Genomic DNA, 20456 nt, shown 5'->3' on the forward strand with positions numbered 1-20456 from the left:
TAACTAACCTTCTGTCTTATGTAACCATTCTAAACATAACATATCATACCGGTCTAATCTATATGAGTAATTAGGTGGTAGCTAATACACACATGCAGTATTGTCATTTGCACATTGTGTTCAAATGGAATCGGACTGGTAAATGGTTGCATGTAGACAAAGTGGAAATACAAGAGTATTCCTCAAAGTAATAGGCTGAAACCCTATCTGAAACATTCCTTCTGTGACTCACTTTAAGCCTTATCATGCTTCCTGGAGGGCATCCAGCGGATTGAGGACTTGTGTTCATCCAGGTAGAAGAACCTGACCAGCCGCATATTTCCTTTCGGTTTGGTCATCTGGGTGCCAGTCTGCATGGTGCACATACACATCTCCGCTGCAGACAAGCCACAGGGAGGGAGGAACACATACACACATGGGGTTAACATCAGATGGCCTTTGTGCTCATACAACACAGATGTCACGGTTGTCGTTGGTTAAGGAGGACCAAAACGCAGCAGGTATATGTAAGCTCATCTTGAGGTTTATTAACTCCAAAATGAACAACAAAATAACAAAAGAGACCGAACGATCAACACACAGTCTGGCAAGGCACAAGGCTAAACTCAGAACAATCTCCCACAATTAAACACACCAAACTAATATAGGACTTCCAATCAAAGGCAACACCACACAGCTGCCTTCAATTGGAAGTCCACCCCAATTAACCAAACATAGACATACAACTAACTAGATCAACATAGAAATATGTGAATTTCAAACAGTGCCCAAAAACCCCGGAATACTAAATCAAATGCCCTTACTACAAAAACACCACCCTGAACCACATAAAACAAATACCCTCTGCCACGTCCTGACCAAACTACAATACCAATTAACCCTTATACTGGCCAGGACGTGACAACAGAGCTTTCTGTCCCTGTACTGTACTTTTGTGCCCTAAAAGAATAGCCTTTGGGCCCACCCTTACAACAACAACAAAAAACATGTCAAATTTGCAGTTTCACACGTGAACATCACATTTTCACATGAAATAGCTGTTTTCACATGTTGAGCTAAAATATCACATGTGAAACCATATTTTCACATGTATTAAATTTAGAGTTCACATGTTAACACCACCCTTTCACATGTAAGGAGAAATCTTGTTTTCACCTTATGTGAATGGCAGTTTCACGTGAAAAACTTTCTCATGTGAAAAGTTCACATGTGAAAAACAATCATACTCTTAGTAAATATCAAGTTCACATGTGGTGGTGAAATAATGTTATTCTCCTCACATGTGAAAAGGTGGTGTTAAAATGTTTCCACATATGGAATTGCAAATTCTGTAATACCATTCTGTAAAAAGGTAATTTAGCCTACCTGAGTATAATAATTAAAGTGTGTTGGGAGTTTGTTGCCCCTTTGCTGCTATAACAGCCTCCACTCTTCTGGGAAGGCTTTCCACTAGATGTTGGAACATTGCTGCGGGGACTTGCTTCCATTCAGCCACAAGAGCATTAGTGAGGTAGAGCACTGAGGCCTGGCTCGCAGTCAGCGTTCCAATTCATCCCAAAGGTGTTTGATGGGGTTGAGGTCAGGGCTCTGTGCAGTCCAGTCAAGTTCTTTCACACCGATCTCGAGAAACCATTTCTGTATGGACCTCGCTTTGTGCATGGGGCATTGGCATGCTGAAACAGGAAAGGGCCTTCCCCGAACTGTTGCCACAAAGTTGGAAGCACAGAATCGTCTAGAATGTCATTGTATGCTGTAGGGTTAAGATTTCTCTTCACTGGAACTAAGGGGCCTAGCACGAACCATGAAAAACAGCCCCAGACCATTATTCCTCCCTCACCAAACTTTACAGTTGGCATTATGCATTCAGCCAGGTAGTGTTCTCCTGGCATCCGCCAAAACCAGGTTTGTCTGTCTGACTGCCAAATGGTGAAGCGTGATTCATCACTCCAGAGAACGCGTTTCCCCTGCTCCAGAGTCCAATGGTGGCGAGCTTTACACCACTCCAGCCGACGTTTGGCATTGCACATGGTGATCTTAGGCTTGTGTGCAGCTGTTCGGCCATGGAAAACCATTTCATGAAGTTCCCGATGAACAGTTCTTGTACTGACGTGGCTTCCAGAGGCAGTTTGGAACTCACTACTGAGTGTTGCAACTGAGGACAGATGATTTTTACACGCTTCAGCAGTCCCGTTCTGTGACCTACCTCTTTGTGGCTTAGCCGTTGTTGCTCCTAGAAGTTTCCACTTTACTATAATAGCACTTACAGTTGACCACGGCAGCTCTAGCAGGGCAGAAGTTTGATGAACTGACTTGTTGAAAAGGTGGCATCCAATGACAATGCCACATTGAAAGTCATTGAGCTATTCAGTAAGCCCATTTTATTTTATTAACCTTTATTTAACTAGGCAAGTCAGTTAAGAACACATTCTTATTTTCAATGACGGCCTAGGAACGGTGGGTTAACTGCCTTGTTCAGGGGCAGAACGACAGATTTTTACCAATGCCTTTCTTAAAATCAATACACAAGTATATATTTTTAAACCTGCATATTTAGTTAATATTGCCTGCTAACATTAATTTCTTTTAACTAGGGAAAATGTGTCACTTCTCTTGCAACAGAGTCAGGGTATATGCAGCAGTTTGGCCGCCTGGATCATTGTGAACTAATTTGCCAGAATTTTACGTAATTATGACATAACATTGAAGGTTGTGCAATGTAACAGGAATATTTAGACTTAGGGATGTCACCCGTTAGATGAAATACGGAACGGTTCTGTATTTCACTGAAAGGAAAAACGTTTTGTTTTCGAGATGATAGTTTCCGGATTCGACCATATTAATGACCAAAGGCTCGTATTTCTGTGTGTTATTATGTTATAATTAAGTCTATGATTTGATAGAGCAGTCTGACTGAGCGGTGGTAGGCAGCAGCAGGCTCGTAAGCATTCATTCAAACAGCACTTTCGTGCGTTTTGCCAGCAGCTCTTCGCTGTGCTTCAAGCATTGCGCTGTTTATGACTTCAAGCCTATCAACTCCCAAGATTAGGCTGGTGTAACCGATGTGAAATGGCTAGCTAGTTAGCGGGTGCGCGCTAATAGCGTTTCAAACGTCACTCGCTCTGAGACTTGGAGGAGTTGTTCCCATTGCTCTGCATGGGTAATGCTGCTTCGAGGGTGGTTGTTGTCGATGTGTTCCTGGTTCGAGCCCAGGTAGGAGCGAGGAGAGGGACGGAAGCTATACTGTTACACTGGCAATACTATAATGCCTATAAGAACATCCAATAGTCAAAGGTATATGAAATACAAATCGTATAGAGAGAAATAGTCCAATAATTCCTATAATAACTACAACCTAAAACTTCTTACCTGGGAATATTGAAGACTCATGTTAAAAGGAACCACCAGCTTTCATATGTTCTCATGTTCTGAGCAAGGAACTTAAACGTTAGCTTTTTTACATGGCACATATTGCACTTTAACTTTCTTCTCCAACACTTGGTTTTTGCATTATTTAAACCAAATTGAACATGTTTCATTATTTATTTGAGGGTAAATTTATTTTATTGATGTATTATATTAAGTTAAAATAAGTGTTCATTCAGTATTGTTGTAATTGTCATTATTACAAATACATTTTCAAAAATCGGCCGATTAATTGGTACCGGCTTTTTTTGGTCCTCCAATAAATCGGTATCGGCGTTGAAAAATCATAATTGGTCGACCTCTAGTACATACCACCCTCATCACTCACTTGATCACTCACTCGACCACCCGATCACTCACTCACTCACTCACTCACTCACTCACTCACTCACTCACTCACTCACTCACAGTGGACTGCTTGGATGGACCAGACAGGGAATCTATTATTTATCATGGCTACACACTGACATCCAAGATCCTCCTCAAAGACTTCATTGAAACCATTAACAAATATGCTTTTACAAAGAATCAGCAAGTACCTTCATTTTGTCACCATATCCAGCCCAGGCATTGATAGCAATAGCAAACCATTCATGGGCAACTCACTTTATATTCCAATATGTTGAGCCCATAGAGATAGTTAGAGGATGCAACATTGCATCTGTCCTGGCATATGTGAGAGCATGGGCAGCACCATTGAGGCCATCTCCATTTTGAAGTAGTCCATTTTCGTCTTCTACTACTTTTATGAGTTGGTAAACAAACTGAACAGATGTACACTGCCACGTGGAGTGTGTTGTTTGAACAGGTATAAAGCAAAGGATGGCGATTTACTGCCACCTCCAGTTGTGGAATGTTTGCTCAAAGTATAATTCATTGGCTGATCACTCCTGATGACCTGCATGGAATTATGTGATTCTTCCTTAACCCATAGGAATTCCAACCCAGTTGACTACTTAGAAATTGTGAAAGTCCTCAAAGGCACTGCATGCTAAAACGGGCTTTTGGGCAGTAGAGTATCTATCTCTATGGCTGTGTCATGCATCCCCAGGTACCCAGTTATCCTATCCATAGAGAAGCATTGCACAGTGCCCCAGCAGAAGAAGATGGCTGAGTCTCTGATGGAGGTACTCCAGGACAAGGTGGACCTATCTACGGTCAATATGAATGAATTCAGAAAGCTGAAAGCTGAGCTCCTGAAAAGGAAAGTTCTAGTCAAGGTAGAGCCATCTTTACTTTGTCAATTTGTTGTTCAACCAATGGAAGCACTCAGTCATTTTTATAGAGACAATTTCCAAATCATGAAATGTTACCCCAATAAATATAACATTACTGAACATCTTCTGTTGAAATAATAAGGTAGGGAAAGAAGCTCCCAGCTAACATTGACGATGATGCAGAGGTAGGGGATGTGTCGGAGGAAGACAGTAGGGAAGAGGAAGATGAGGATAAAGATGACATCCAGATGAACACAGATGTAAGACTGTTACTACTGTTTAGGCTAAAATAGACTGAGGGCAAAATATACATGTTTTGAGTAAAAATATCCCAGGAGATTTGCTGTGTTCCTTAAGTCCCTCTAGGTGGCATAATAGCCCAATGTCTGGAACTTTTTCAGTTGATGGCTGTTTTGCAGTGTATGGGAGGGGATCCGTCCCCACCAGATCCCCTCCCATCTGGCATGGACTAATAAAGTAGCTATGTCTTATACCACATGATACTATCAGGTGCTCTGTCATAAGATGATGCTGAAGCCATTGGGTATTCCATCAGACAGTGAAATAGCGGATGGCTGATAGCTGATAGCTGATTGTTTCTGCAGGGAGTCTTGCTTGGCTACCCAAAGTCCTTGCTCCAGCCAAACGCTCCGCCAAGCCCACAGACATTAGTTTCTTCTCCGCAATGAGTCTGGATCTGATTACCTCCCAGGTGATTTCTAGAATTCAGACACATTCTAACTGTTCTGATTGGTCCCCGAAACGATGGGTTGGGTCAGAGCATGCTGAAAACGTGTCATTGGCTTTGATACTTTGAATGGTTAGAGATAGTCCAATTGCTGATGACTTTGTTTTGTACAACAGCCCATTTTGATGTCATCACAAACGACATCAATAATGTCAGTCTCAGACTGAAGTATGCAGCGAACATAGAGCAATAATTCAGTTTAAGTCGTCAGGCCATCTAGAATCTGGAATATGTTTTACTATTTCAGGGCAATGCAGCGGTACTGCAGATGAGCCCAAACCCAAGAAATGCAGGTATATCATGGGCAGCTTCAAACGCAAGGTCAGCTGATTCTCTCATACAACTCCCTCCCTCTCCACCCAGTCTTCGCTTCACCACACCACGCTTTCCAATCATGTTTATGCAAATTAACATCTCTCCTCTTCACCATTCCCTCCAGCATGCAAATTAGTCTTTCCTCACCAGCACAAATGCAAATCACAAACTCCCTTCACCACCTTTACTAGTGTGTAAATGTAGTCATTATCATCATACACTCTCAGAAAAAAAAGGTACAGAATTGTACTTAAAGGGGTACAAACACTTGTCACTATAGTGGTGCCCTGTAAGCTGTGTCCATTGTACCATTAGTTATAGGTACATAATTGTACCGTTGCAGTTCGTACCTTAAAAGAGCAAATAGTGTACCTTAAGGGACAAGATAGTACCTTTCTTACATATTGTCCACAGGTATAAAACCTCTACAGCCTACATCTGCGCTCCTGTGTGATTGCCTGGCAGTGTTCTACTGCTCTAACATCTTTCCATGCTCTGGTTAGAATACAAATGTCTCCTTCTGGAAGACCCTTGTTGCACTAAACGCTGACTGTTCATATCTTATATTTAGAGAGGGAAAAAAGAAGGTAATGTGTACAACAACAAGTAAATCCAATCAAACGTGACATACTATTATCAAACCATTTACTTTAACTTTGAAACTGGTGTGTTAGATTGACCCCTGCATCCAGCTATGTCTGCCCATCCCCTATTCGCCCTCAGGAAAGGGAAGATAATGAGGTTATCCCGAGCACTGTCTGACCTTGTTAAGTACGCCAAGGCTGTCCGGGTCCATGACATTGAAACACAAGGTGGGGAGGAGTATCCATTTTCAGACAAAATAATTTCTTCCTCATTCAACATGCACAGCGCTATCACAAGTTCTTTCAGCATGGGAGTCTTTCTACCTCTTGGTTGTCAGTGTGTGTGAACCTACACGTATGTGTTTTCTGGTTGGCAGTGTACAGTATATGACCAGTTGGCAAGTGTCTTCCCCTCAATGAGAGCATTGTGAAGCAGATCATGGCTCTGAAGCCAGCTCATTTGGTGCGCTTCAACCAGAGACAGCTGATACCGTGTGGACTCCAGTAACTTCAACCCACAGCCTTCCTGGAACACATGATGTCATATGGATAAGAGACCCTGCTCATACAATACCTTAAAAGTGCTTTGCTTTTTGCAGGCATTCAACAAGGCAATTTAGAGGCAAACATCTAAACGCACTGCCTTGTTCATACTCCAAAATGTATTTCCTGTGGCTTATCTTATATTTTCAGTTGCACTGAATTACCAAACAGAGGCACGCATGCTTGAACTGAACAGAGCCAAGTTCTCAAACAATGGCAAATGTGGATTCTTGCTGATGTCCAGGTGCATGAATAGAGGTGGGTACTATTACAAAACACAGGTAGCTGCCATTAGCTGTATAGTTGAGGCCATATAGTTACGCAATAAGGCCAAAGGGGGTGTGGTATATGGCCAATATACTGTGGCTAAGGGCTGTTCTTAGGCACAATGTAAAGCAGAGTTCCTAGATACAGCCCTTAGCCGTGGTATATTGGCCATTTGTACAACGGGTGGGTCTAATCCTGAATGCTGATTGGTTAAAAGCGCATTCCAGCCAGGGTCTATTCCACAAGTTACCACTGGCTAAATCTATGACGTTAAAATGCCTATTTACTCTGTTCCATCTGACTGCGCAATCCACTCTCATCAGCCAAGGCAGGGAAGTTATAAAGATCTCCATTATAAAAAGCATGTACACCTTATCTCACATTTCTTTTAAACTAACATTTACTTTTCATCAGCGGAGAGTTGTATCAACCTTGCTGTCTGTCTCTCCGACATTTGCAATATTGTTTTAATATTCAAATTCGATCTCCAGCTGTCCCATAGTAATGAACATGTAGGGATCGGGATGAGTATCACGTTTCAGGTAAGACCCAGATGCAGACAACATTGAAGTAACAACAGTTTATTAATCCAACAGGGACAGGCAAAAGACAGGTCAAGGGCAGGCAGGGGTCAGTAATCCAGATAGGTGGGGCAAAGGTACAGGACGGCAGGCAGGCAGAAAAGGTCAACACTGGGAAAACAGGAACAATCGAGAGACAGGAACAGAGGGAAACATGCTGGTAGGCTTGATGAAACAAAACGAACTGGCAACAGACAAACAGAGAACACAGGTATGAATACACAGGGGATAATGGGGAAGATGGGCGACACCTGGAGGGGGTGGAGACACTCACAAAGACAGGTGAAACAGATCAGGGTGTGACAATGAGAGAGAGAGAGAGAGGCAGGCAGCATTTCTCAGACAGTCGAAATCATGAATCAACTGGCATCATTTTTATGGATATATACAAATAAATATAAATTGAAAAAAGGTAAAACGAAACGAAGTGCAGCTAGTTTGCAGTCTTTTCAGCTTCAGTTTGAAGTTATTGTGTTAGCTGTGTTGTTGGCTAGCTCCTCTGAACAACAGTATCCTGACCAGTGGCGATTTTAGCATGTAAATCTTGGTGGGGCAAAAAAAAAAAGAAAGTGGGATGCATTCCAGCAAAGCCACTAAACAACAACACTAAGCAATACATCAATTGCACTATAATGGTCACAAACAGTACCCACAAACGGTTAGGGCCTACATAAAGCTGTCCCAACAGTCCCAACATCTTACCACTGCTACACCTGGTTATCAGCGGAGCCTTGGCTGGCAGTGAAACAGTTCATTCAGCCTCAATTACTGCCTTTAAAAAAAACATAGCTGATATGGCTGACTTGCTTAGACAAATGTGGTTTCTAATGACAAATGAGATGTACAAACTATGGCATAAGGAGATGACAAGCGGATAAGAGGCAATCTGTAATTTCGATTAAAACATTAATGAGCGAGCTAGGACGGAAGTAGTAAATGTTGCTTCTACACCTGCATTGCTTGCCGTTTGGGGTTTTAGGCTGGGTTTCTGTACAGCACTTTGAGATATCAGCTAATGTAAGAAGGGCTATATAAATACATTTGATTTGATTTGAATATAACTATTTGTTTAGCACTTTTGAAATGTACAGCGATATAATTCAGAACATGGGCCATTCTTAGTGTTCTCCCTGTACACCAAGTCAGAACCATAGGATAAATAAAGGGGGCATATAAGCATACAATGAAAGCTCTTACAATATTTGATGATTACATTTCTCTAAAACAGGTTATAGGCTACATGTGCACCACCAAGTCAGAACAGTAGGCGAAATTAAGAGGGTTAAATAGACCAAATTATTAGGGTGAGGCACATGGGCTACTAACATCGTACTACACAACATATACTTAGTATTACTTTCTTAGCTACAGTATACATATCTCCCTGGCATATTACATAATTTATGCAGAAGCATACAATACACTTTTGGACTCACCTTGTTGTGCTGTGCTCATTTGAAAAGGAAGGTGGTGCGGTGGTCCTTCGTGGGTAAATTTTGTCATCAAAGTCTTGCATTCTCTGGATTTATGGTATTTTCAAAACAACTGGAAACTCTGAAAAAAAGAAGGTTGAATTATGATGACGTCTTCGATTTTCAGGTCGTAGCTCTAGAAAGAGGCCAGATTTACAATTCTGAGTTGGATGACCGTTAAAAACGTATTTTCCCAGTCAGAGCTCATTTATTCCCAACTTCCCAGTTGTCTTGAACTCGCTGAAGTCAAGTTTTTGCAGTTCCGAGTTAACCGTTGTTTTGAGTGTGGCACAAATCATTTTTCATTGACAGTTTTTCCAATGTTGAATGTTTATAATTTTAAACTTGGAAAGAGCCCCTTAATCCCAGATTTGGGACCACACAGCCACTCTACTGAATAGCAGGCTAGTGATTGCTTTGCAATGCTTGCAGTTACGCACTGTCACTGATTCCTTCCAAACAACTTATTGTTGAATTTGCGATTTCCAACTTGTTGTGTAATGTTTATGTCCAATAGCCGAAGAGCACCGATATGTTTTATCTATAATTTCTCATTATTTCTCTTCATATGACAAGGATTAAAAAGGATTTGCCAGTAGATTGTCAACTTGATTCATGATGATAACTGCTAGCTAAGATTTTAAAAGTATAATGTTGACATGATCAGTCCAATCAAAGCTACTGTACATATGTGATTTGACGTAATTTTATCTGTGGCCAATGACCTTGAGCCTTCTTGGATGGGCACTTCTAATGTAACTCTCTGGCAGCACCCAAGGGGCTAGAATGTTCTAGCTCTACCCTTAGACTTGGCGGTGACGTAGTGTCCCCATGAGTGACAGAACACTGAGCTAATCACGGTGCAACGTGTCATGGAAATTCAGTACTGAGAGACTTGGTCATTTCTTCAAACAATCATCTTTATTTAATATTGATTACCGTAATTTCCGGACTATTAAGCGCACCTGAATATAAGCCACACCCACTGAATAAAAATAAAAAACTATTATTTTGAACATAAATAAGCCGCACATGTCTATAAGCCGCAGGTGCCTACCGGTACATTGAAACAAATTAACTTTACACAGGCTTTAACGAAACACGGCTTGTAACAAAAATAAATAGGCTTTAACGAAACACGGCTTGTAACAAAAAATAAAAAAATTAACAGTAAGCTTTAGTTGTCTTTTTGCACTGAGTCAATTCCTCACGCTGCTGTTTCCAATGTCTTATCATCGACTCATTAAGACCAAGCTCCCGTGCAGCAGCTCTATTTCCTATTCTAACAGCCAGATCAATCGCCTTCAACTTGAAAGCTGCATCATAAGCATTTCTCCGTGTCTTTGCCATGATGAGGGTGACAAAATGACTACCGTAATCAGAATGATGGGAAGTTTGAGAGCGCTCGACTTAATCTAAACAGTAAACAAAAGTTGTTTGACCGTAACCGTTCGGCAATTTCATTGGTCTAATGAAAGCTTCATGCCGCCAAAAAACTGAGCACGTCACAGAATGTGTTTTTTTGGAGAAAAAAAATTGAAAGCGGGAAAAATCCATATATTAGCCGCGTCATTGTTTAAGCCGCGAGGTTCAAAAAGCCTGGGAAAAAAGTTGCGGCTTATAGTCCGGAATTTACGGTAATTGCAATAATGAGACCGTCAGCCCAGCATAGTAAACAACCTGTCTTTGCGTTGCTGAGTTTTAGACCTTTCTTATCTAAACACATTCAATCTGGAACAGAAAATGGAACATAAAATCACACACAATCTTCATTACAGGAAATATGACAATCACCACACTGGCACTATGCACAAAGATAAGGGTCAGCATGAAAAAAGATGTCCATCCCATTTTGAACCCTTCCTACATCAGTGACAGACACCCCTCTCTGTGCACCTTGTACATATAGTAGGAACACGAGTCCACATCTGGGTCCTTATGCTCAGAATTGGGGTCCTCATCTGGGATGTAGTCAGGAATAGGTCAGTGAAATCATTCAGTTTCCAAATCCTAATTAAAACCTAATTAATTATCCAACCAAAATTTAGAATGACATCGCTCAGTGATTCACTTTGGTTTAATCACCCAAAATCAAAAACCCTCAATTTAACACTGGCAGAATGTACAGTTATATCTCCATACAATATATTCATCTCATAATTCTAGTATTACGTTCCTCTTCAGGGCTATAATTACAGATCAGTATCTCAATGCATTCTTAGCCTAAATCAATATAAATGTAGCAGTGTGCAGTCTAAATCACTGTACATTTAGCAGTGTGTAGTCTAAAATCACTATACATTTAGCAGTGTGCAGTCTAAATCACTATAAATGTAGCAGTGTGTAGTCTAAATCAATTACGGGTATAGTTGACCAACCCCCTCTCTTCTCCGACACTCAATCTTCTGGCATTTCTCTTCATTTTCTTCTTCAGATAGCTTCACAGTTCGAAGTGGATGGCCCATGATAATGTCCCAATTTCAATGTCTCACCAGAATCCCACCACAACTCATTATGTCTTGTCCATTTGCCAACCAGTGTACCAGCAATATGAGATAAGTTTTGGAACGGATCTCTCTCTCCCCATGTTCACTCCACGTGGACTTCTTTTTCACTCCTGAAAGAAAAGGCATTTGATAACTTCAACTGGATGCTGTACACCGGATGCTGGCTAAGGTCTCTCGATAGAAGTGGTGCAGGACAGGGCCATAGGGAACGTCATTTCTTCAGCCAGTTAGAGGGGGTTTTGATGTCTACACCCTGTTTGGTCAAATTATCCCGCCTATGCATCTAGATACCATCTCCACCATAACCTCAAGAAAGGACAAATCAGAACAATTCAGTTCATATGACAAATTATTACTACTACCAATATTCTTAATGCAAATCTCTAAAACACCAAAAAATATCACATTCTGTTGAAACAATGTTTCAAATTAGCTTATACTCCCTTATCACTCTGTCAACTATCACCGCAGCCATAGGATCAGTCACAGAGTCAGGATGTTATGCTGATCATCAGCAGACCCAATCTGATGAGAACAGAACAAACTACTGTCATGACGTTGCCCTCTTTGGGTATAGCGAGCACAGTTGACCCCCTTCCCCTGCACTTCACCATCTCCCTCTGTCTCCTACACCCAGGCTGCTGTGGTCAGAAGGGGTCGTAAATTCCTAAGAAAATGTCCCACCTCATGGCCACAGTATAAAGACAGGGTGTTTTCATGGAGAGACAAAGGAATTCTTCCACCTCACAGGACTGGAGAACCGAACGACATTCATGTTCTGGAGAAGGTATAAAAGATCGGTGAAGAATCCAGCTACGAACTGGTCCGTTAGGTACAATTTTGTGAAACTCATGAGAGACAATACGGCCACATTACCATGGCTCTGTTTATATCATAGCCTCAGTTGTGAGATTTACATCTAATGGTTGTATGAAATTAATGAATAAGGATAAAGCTATTTGGAATATGTTGGGATGCTTGTAAGATGTTAACCTCTCTTGGGTTGGGGGCAGTATTTTCACGGACGGATGAAAAACGTACCCAAATTAAACGGCCTACTACTTGGGCCCAGGAACTAAAATATGCATATTATTAGTAGATTTGGATAGAAAACACTCTGAAGTTTCTAAAACTGTTTGAATGATGTCTGAGTATAACAGAACTCATACGGCAGGCAAAAACCTGAGAAAAATCTAACCAGGAAGTGGAAAATCTGGAGCTTGTTGTCTTTTCAAGTCATTGCCTATCCAACACAGTGACTTAGGGTTCATTTTGCACTTCCTAATGCTTCCACTAGATGTCAACAGTCTTTAGAACCTAGTTTCAGGCTTTTGCAGTGAACAGAGAGCGAACAATAAGGCCAGGGAGTTGGTGACTCAGGGAAGGACATGAGTTCATTGGCGCGCATTCACGTGATGAGGTAGCTGTGTTCCAAAACGTTTTAAGACATTGGAATCGTCCAGTTGGAATATTATTGAAGTTATGTTAAAAAGGCCCTAAAGATTGATGCTATACAACGTTTGACATGTTTCAACGAACGTAAATATAACTTTTTTAAAACCTTTTGTCGTGAAATTTTGGGCGCGCTTCCTAAATTTGGAGTAGCTTACTGAACGCGCAAACAACAAGGAGGTATTTGGACATAAATTATGGACTTTATCAAACAAAACATTTATTGTGGACCTGGAAGTGCCTTCTGATGAAGATCAAAGGTAAGTGAATATTTATAATGCTATTTATGATTTTAGATGACTCCAAAATGGCGGGTATCTGTATTGCCTAGTGTATGTTTCTGAGCGCCGTACTCAGATTATTGCAAAGTGTGCTTTCCCCGTGAAGCTTTTTTGAAATCTGTCACAGCGGTTGCATAAAGGAGATGGTTATCTAAAATTCTTTGAATAACAGTTTAATATTTTATCAATGTTTATGATGAGTATTTTTGTAAATTGTTGTGCTGGTTCACCGGCAGTATTGGAGGCAAAATATTTTCTAAACATCACACGCCAATGTAAAATGCTGTTTTTTTATATAAATATGGACTTTATCGAACAAAACATACGTGTATTGTCTATCATTGAGTCCTAGGAGTGTCATCTGATGAAGTTCGTCAAAGGTTAGTGCTTAATTTTAGCTGAATTTCTGGTATTTGTGACCCCTCTCCTGCTTGGAAAATGGCTGTGTGGTTTTTCTTGTGTTGTACCTGTCCTAACATAATCTAACTTTATGCTTTCGCCGTAAAGCCTTTTTGAAACCGGACAATGTGGTTACATTAAGAAGAAGTGCACCTTTAAAATAGTGTAAAATAGTCGTATGTTTGAGAACTTTGAATTATGACATTTTGTTGATTTGAATTTGGCGCTCTGATTTTTCACTGGCTGTTGAATAGTGTGAACTGTGGGTGGGACGCTAGTGTCCCACCTGCCCAAGAGAGGTTAATGTGAGAGAATTGTATTTTCTGTTCAAAGTTTTACCAAGTCATCGGCACGCCCCCAGGGACACAGACAGGACCAGGCGTCATGAGATAGCCTTTTTCTGTAGTCCGAATATAACCCCCACCCAGGGTTTCTATCACCAGACCAGCTTACCTCGAGAACGAGAGGGCCAAGGTTTGACCATGCATTCCTCTACTGAACTTTAACCATGGACCACGTGATTAAACTCTTAGACTATTGATACTGACAGAATAATAACAAGTCTTTGATATTAATTACTAGTCTGCAGCTAGGAATTCGGTATCATTGAACGAGAAGACCAGACGAAACATCCATCCTATAACGACATTAATGAATGTCACTTTGAAATAGCCATTCTAACCGAGAGGGAGAGAGAGAGAGAATGCGAGGACAACCTCTCCAACAGAACAAAACTCTCCAACAAAGATCCCGACGACACACTGAGCGTAAATATATATATATTGATTGCAATTGTTCCCGAATGAGTGAGCGTTCATGTGCAAAGGATTAGCATTTCAATTGTTAATATTTATCAACTCTGTAGTGCCTTCTCAGCTGACCCACACTCCCCTTTTGTCTAACAAGCCGCCATGCCGGTTTAGCCCACCAGGGCACATTCCTTTATCATTTCTTTGTAACGATACCTACTGTTTGTTATGCATTTCTGTGAATTACTTAGATTAGTAAATAAATGATTTTAAGACAATTGATGTATGACTCATAGTGAAGACTGGGTTCGTGCAGATAACCAACAATTTACGACGTTTGGAATGAGACTGACGAGGTAAATAACATCATTAACCAGGAGACTAATCGATCAGATATTATAATATCTGAAAGTTATATTAGGAAAATTCTAACTTTGGTAATCTGAATATTTTCCTTGGTGCCCCGACCTCCTAGTTAATTACAGTTACACGATGAATCAGTTTAATCGCGTAATAATAATTACAGAGTTATTTGCTAAACATGTCTTCCGTTTTAATGATGCCAAAGACACGACGCAACAATACACTCCTTCATAAATCACTCAATACATCCCTACATATCACTCAAGGTGTGTAAACATCCATCCCAAAAAACAAGTAATTCCCCCATCTTGACACATAATTCACCATAGTGACTAATGTGTAAAAACAACACCACAAATAAAATTCGAAATACTACCCTTAAAAACGCCATAAAACTTGTACCCATAACTTCATAGTAAAAATATACCTTTAAATCATCATCCAATGTCTCTCGGCATTCCAGTGAGGGTAATCAAACCACACTAGAAAGTCAGGAAGTGTTACTTTCTCTATTAGACCAATTATCTAAAAAACAGTCAAACATGTGGTAGAATTCGTATCCCAGATTTACCGTAAGTTTCTTCAGTACATTTTTATCAAAATAATTCACATGTTCAATTAAAACTCAGAAGAAAAAAAAAATACTTCTGAAAAGTCCATATGTGTGTGTGCCCCTTTAAGATACCTAGGCACTAACCCATATTCATAACCAGTAAGTTGTGTGTGTGTGTGCTGGTGTGTGTGTGGTAAACCATATGGCAAAAACAAACAAAAATGGCCAGGCCTTATGTAACCTGGTAACTCCTCTTTAACACTAAATCCCTCTACTCATCATTTAACCTTGAATTGAAACCTCAGCTTTCAAATTACTGAAATATCGCATCATTAGAGTGCTATCAAAAAAACAGTAATAACATTACCATTCACATACAGTCAACACTCATTAAGTTACCATCAATCCTCATCAAAATTACTCTATATTTTTAATACCAACCTCTGCTTCACACTCATTAAACATCTGTTATTTTAAGATGAACTTGTATTGCCCCAAATGTAGAAAATACATCAGCCAATTCTTAACCAATCCAAACAATTCAATCCGAAATCCTTACTTTCCTATTTACTTACTTTCCTTTGTCACCTTCACTAGTCTACATCTCTTCCCTTAAACTCAAAAATCCCTGAATAATCTCTACTGTACTCTACCTCTGTCTTTCCATCTAACGTTATGTTACCAGGTGAACTAATAATAAAAATAAATGTATTATAGTCAAAACAAACATAACTTCTACTTTTCACAGGGAGGCCACTTTAATTACACTTGTTATCTCTTCCTCCCTTTCGTCAATTCAATAAATATATACTGCTCAAAAAAATAAAGGGAACACTAAAATAACACATCCTAGATCTGAATGAATGAAATAATCTTATTAAATACTTTTTTCTTTACATAGTTGAATGTGCTGACAACAAAAATCACACAAAAATAATCAATGGAAATCCAATTTATCAACCCATGGAGGTCTGGATTTGGAGTCACACTCAAAATTAAAGTGGAAAACCACACTACAGGCTGATCCAACTTTGATGTAATGTCCTTAAAATAAGTCAAAATGAGGCTCAGTAGTGTGTGTGGCCTCCACGTGCCTGTATGACCTCCCTACAATGTCTGGGCATGCTCCTGATGAGGTGGCGGATGGTCTCCTGAGGGATCTCCTCCCAGACCTGGACTAAAGCATCCGCCAACTCCTGGACAGTCTGTGATGCAACGTGGCGTTGGTGGATGGAGCGAGACATGATGTCCCAGATGTGCTCAATTGGATTCAGGTCTGGGGAACGGGCGGGCCAGTCCATAGCATCAATGCCTTCCTCTTGCAGGAACTGCTGACACACTCCAGCCACATGAGGTCTAGCATTGTCTTGCATTAGGAGGAACCCAGGGCCAACCGCATCAGCATATGGTCTCACAAGGGGTCTGAGGATCTCATCTCGGTACCTAATGGCAGTCATGCTACCTCTGACGAGCACATGGAAGGCTGTGCGGCCCCCCAAAGAAATACCACCCCACACCATGACTGACCCACCGCCAAACCGGTCATGCTGGAGGATGTTGCAGGCAGCAGAACGTTCTCCACGGCGTCTCCAGACTCTGTCACGTCTGTCACGTGCTCAGTGTGAACCTGCTTTCATCTGTGAAGAGCACAGGGCGCCAGTGGTGAATTTGCCAATCTTGGTGTTCTCTGGCAAATGCCAAACGTCCTGCACGGTGTTGGGCTGTAAGCACAACCCCCACCTGTGGACGTCGGGCCCTCATACCACCCTCATGGAGTCTGTTTCTGACCGTTTGAGCAGACATGCACATTTGTGGCCTGCTGGAGGTCATTTTGCAGGGCTCTGGCAGTGCTCCTCCTGCTCCTCCTTGCACAAAGGTGGAGGTAGCGGTCCTGCTGCTGGGTTGTTGCCCTCCTACGGCCTCCTCCACGTCTCCTGATGTACTGGCCTGTCTCCTGGTAGCGCCTCCATGCTCTGGACACTACGCTGACAAACACAGCAAACCTTCTTGCCACAGCTCGCATTGATGTGCCATCCTGGATGAGCTGCACTACCTGAGCCACTTGTGTGGGTTGTAGACTCCGTCTCATGCTACCACTAGAGTGAAAGCACCGCCAGCATTCAAAAGTGACCAAAACATCAGCCAGGAAGCATAGGAACTGAGAAGTGGTCTGTGGTCACCACCTGCAGAACCACTCCTTTATTGGGGGTGTCTTGCTAATTGCCTATAATTTCCACCTGTTGTCTATTCCATTTGCACAACAGCATGTGAAATTTATTGTCAATCAGTGTTGCTTCCTAAGTGGACAGTTTGATTTCACAGAAGTGTGATTGACTTGGAGTTACATTGTGTTGTTTAAGTTTTCCCTTTATTTTTTTGAGCAGTGTGTATTAAAATACAACGAAATCGTGTGTCTTGCGAGATTAAAACTCCTAGGGCTTTCCTGAGTCGCATTGTTCTCGAAACCCCCAAATATGTTCTCGTTTCACCGGTAGTACTTTACCATTTAATAATTCCTTGAGAATCTACTCTACCACATAGTTTACTAATGTGGCGATGTTTGGCATACGAGTTTCTTCATCTTTTTATGCAAATAACAAATTCACTAACTTACATTTCAGCTTTTTGTGCCCCAAAAGCATGCTCGTTACAACATATTGATGAAAAACTAAATTACACTTTGTACTACGTTATAAGTTACCAACTTCATGGGGAAAGGATTTATTCAATAAATATAGGATCTGATCTCTTACTGCGAAAACACATTTTCAGGCCTTACACGGAACCCATACCGGCTGCGCGCGTGCGCCATCGTGCATAAATTCATTTTGTCCCTCCACACCAAACGCGATCACGACACGCCGGTTAAAATATCAAACAAACTCTCAACCAATTACATTAATTTGGGGACAGGTCGAAAAGCATTAAACATTTATTGCAATTTAGCTAGCTAGCTTGCACTTGCTAGCTAATTTGTCCTATTTAGCTAGCTTGCTGTTGCTAGCTAATTTGTCCTGGGATATAAACATTGAGGTGTTATTTTACCTGAAATGCCCAAGGTCCTCTACTCCGACAAATAATCCACACATTAAATGCTCAACTGAATCGTTTCTAGTCATCTCTCTTCCTTCCAGGCTTTTTCATCGTTGACCTTATATGGTGATTGGCATCTAAACTTTCATAGTATTACCGCGACAACCGGCAAAACAGTTCGTCTTTCAATCACCCATGTGGGTATAACCAATGAGGAGATGGCACGTGGATACCTGCTTCTATAAACCAATGAGGAGATGGGAGAGGCAGGACTTGCAGCGCGATCTGCGTCATAGGCTGACCACACTGCTCGCGTCGTGTGCGCGAGCGTTGCAAAATAAATGTAGGAATCTGTGTTGTTCAATTATTGCACCCACACTGCTCACGCGCATCAACGAGCGTCTGCGTTGCCAAGGTCTAAAATAGAAGTCATTCCTATTTCTGATGCAGATCGAGCTGCAAGTCCTGCCTCTCCCATCTCCTCATTGGTTTATAGAAGAAAATACCCACGTGCCATCTCCTCATTGGTTATACCACGTAGGTGATTGAAAGACGAACTGTTGCCGGTTTGGGTTCCATGTCAGAAATATAACTGATTTCTATTTTAGACCTTGGCAACGCAGACGCTCGTTGGCGTGCACGAGCAGTGTGGGTGAAATAATTGAACAACATGCATTTCTAAATGCATTTTGCAACGTTCGCGCAAGCGACGCGAGCGGTGTGGTCAGCCTATTAGGGGCAGTTTTCTCTAAATGTATTACCCTGACGGAAAAAATAACATAAGCGTTTAGACATTCATATAATGCTTTTAACCTTATCTCTATCAAATGATCCATAAAGACCCTAGGTACGTCTACGTATGAGTTGTTTAAGTTGCACCTTATTATTTTCCCAGTATTTACTTTATCAAATCTCTAGTAATCGATTATAGACACATACAGTTTGTCATACATTTTTTTCATGTCTTCACAGAATCAATATATAACGTGAAAATCTTAGGTACTCACATTAATGAATCACTCCATTTCCAACGACTCCTCATCCATACACACCCAGCGGAACCCAAAAACGTTCGTTTCTCGGACACTGCCCTATGGGAATAATTCTCAACGGTTCTCTAGTCTTCCAGAAATTATAGAATAACATCTAGCATTTAATAATACCACACCGTGATATTATATGATGGGCAGTGTTGAATGGAACCCCAAGATAACGCTACATATCTTTTTATCCAAATGTAAGATTAACACTTATTTATACACTCACAAAACTCTCATTCACACAGTACTATTCCCAAAACATACTTCCCTCACACTCTCTCGTATCACATTTACAGAAAACACAAACAAATAACACACCGTGGAATGAGACAGACGAGGAAAACCGGTTAGCGCTGTTTTTAGATTTCAAAACCCTAACCCTAACCCAGCCCACCAGTCTTGACTGACTGTTAGGCTGAGTCTAGCCTTTTCAGACGATGCACAGTTTTTATATAGCTGATACCAAGATTGCTTAGTCAGAGACCATGTTTGTATGCGGCTTTAAGTCAATGCTAGATTTTTTTTATACATTGTTTGCGAACTGATATGTGACACGCATTAATGCCAAAATAACATGCAAAACAGGCAAGTCCCCCCCAAAAACTTTTTTTTTTAAATAGTTTTTTATGTGGGGCTCAAAACAGATGGCTGTCTGCTTTATTAGCTCATTGTTATGGATGTATCCAAATAAATGTGACTAGAAAACAGCTTAAACAAATGCAGCTACTGTTGTTATTCTGTCTCCACTGTTTGACGTGACTGTAAGTTAGCCGTAGTTGGCCAGTTGGCAAGCAAGGGATAAGAACGTTGCCAGCCAGAATGCCAATGGAACATTTAGAACAAACGACTGGGTCGCGTCCATAGATACAGAACAAAAAGACTCAACAACTGGGTCGCATCTCTGACGAACGACCAGTCGGCTTGGGTAG

General features: G+C 41.1%; 1 long non-coding RNA gene across 1 annotated transcript; it reads right to left on the minus strand.

The window, feature by feature from the left end:
- LOC123725638 (uncharacterized) lies at window positions 1-19800 on the minus strand. The gene is made up of 3 exons (XR_006758182.2): window positions 19495-19800; window positions 9115-9232; window positions 1-376 (listed from the first exon to the last, which is right to left on the minus strand). It is a non-coding gene; the product is annotated as an uncharacterized LOC123725638 (long non-coding RNA).
- Window positions 19801-20456: the final 656 nt, after the last annotated feature.

The sequence above is a fragment of the Salmo salar genome, chromosome 12, assembly GCF_965601325.2.
Source record: "Salmo salar chromosome 12, fSalSal1, whole genome shotgun sequence".
Taxonomy (NCBI): Eukaryota; Metazoa; Chordata; class Actinopteri; order Salmoniformes; family Salmonidae; genus Salmo; species Salmo salar.